This window comes from Pteropus alecto, unplaced genomic scaffold (genome assembly GCF_000325575.1).
Source record: "Pteropus alecto unplaced genomic scaffold, ASM32557v1 scaffold5, whole genome shotgun sequence".
Lineage (NCBI taxonomy): Eukaryota > Metazoa > Chordata > Mammalia > Chiroptera > Pteropodidae > Pteropus > Pteropus alecto.
This window is the reverse complement of record NW_006441953.1, coordinates 33,290,573-33,292,021: the sequence shown is the minus strand read 5'-3', so window position 1 is coordinate 33,292,021 and position 1,449 is coordinate 33,290,573.

Genomic DNA, 1,449 nt, shown 5'->3' with positions numbered 1-1,449 from the left:
GAAACCTGCGCACGGTGTCCGCAGCAGCTCTGCCGCCAAACACACTGGGCACCGCCCGCAGGGGGATGAAGACGGGACCCACGCTGCGAACACCTGCGGCGACGAGATGAACAAGGGCGGACACAGCGACCCCGGGGTCTGCAGAGCCGCGGAGCGTGCAGAAAGCCCGTCCCAGACAGCGCGCGACCCCCCGATACGGCATTCTTCAAAGCAGAGTCACAGCAACGGAGCACAGGTGAGTGCTTTCCAGAGGCAGGAGGCAGGGTGGCCGGGAAAGGACGTGGGGGCCTCCCATGTGCAGATGGGAACTCCCGTGTCTCGACTGTACCGATGTCGAGATCCCGGAGGTGACGCTCACTCTAGCTGTGAAGATGTCGTCACCCCCGGGGAAATGGCGAGGTGTACTGCGCTCTCTGGCCATTTCCTGCAACTGCACGTGAACCTGCAACGATCTCGAAGTTAAAAATGGTGACACTGACGCGTAGGGCAGGTCAGGGAATGACCGGCAGGCGCCCCTCGGACACCGCGCACGCAGTCCCTGCAGCCGGTGTGCTCTGGACTCGGGAAAGGGGCTGCACCTCGCTCCCGAGGCGGCCCGGCGGGGCAGCAGTGACCGCACCCGGGCTCACCTCTCTTCCTCACATACGTGTGACAGTGTGTGTGTTATGAAAACAGGACTTGCGTGCAGAAGAAATTCCCAGAGCTCCTGCCGATAAGAAATGAAAAAAGGACTTGAAGACGTGACTGGTTCCTAAGCAGGTGACAAATGTCTAACGTGGTTTCATCGGGGAGATGCAAATCCAACCACAAGCCACCTCCGCCGCACGCCCAGGAGAACGCGCACCACAGAGCGGACAGGTGGCAGCGCGTGGAGCGTGGAGCGGGCTGGGCGGCCGGCGTGCACGGGGCGGGCCCAGGAGGGTTCAGCCGCTTCGCGCAGAGTTAAACCCACGCCTCAACCCCACTCCCAGGTGGTCTACCCGACAGAGAGGCAAGCACATGGCCCCCAAAAGCCTGGAAGAAAGTGTTCTTGGCAGCTTTACTCATAAGCGCCCGATGGAAACACTCGGATGTCCGTCAGCAGCCCAGAGGACAGGCGAACTGCAGCAACCAGGGGCCTCCCCCAGCAAGCCCCTCCACGGTGAGCCCCGCGGCGACCTCCCAGAGCGTCCCACTCCAGGCCCCTGCGCGGTACCACTGCTGGTTGCTGCACTTGGTCAGCTGAGGCTCAGAGCGACGCGGAGTGGTGGCCTGCACTCAGCTCCCACCTGGCCCCCAGCGACAGCCACAGAGAGCTGCTCCAGGAGCACATGCACTGTCACCTGTACTCCAGACACTGCTCCCTGCAGGGCAAGCTTAGCAGATAGGCCCAGTCACCACACGATGCAGAATGCGCCTTCTGCCAGACGCCGGGGAGCCCCAGGCCAAGTGGCCTTCCCTGGGCTCCCA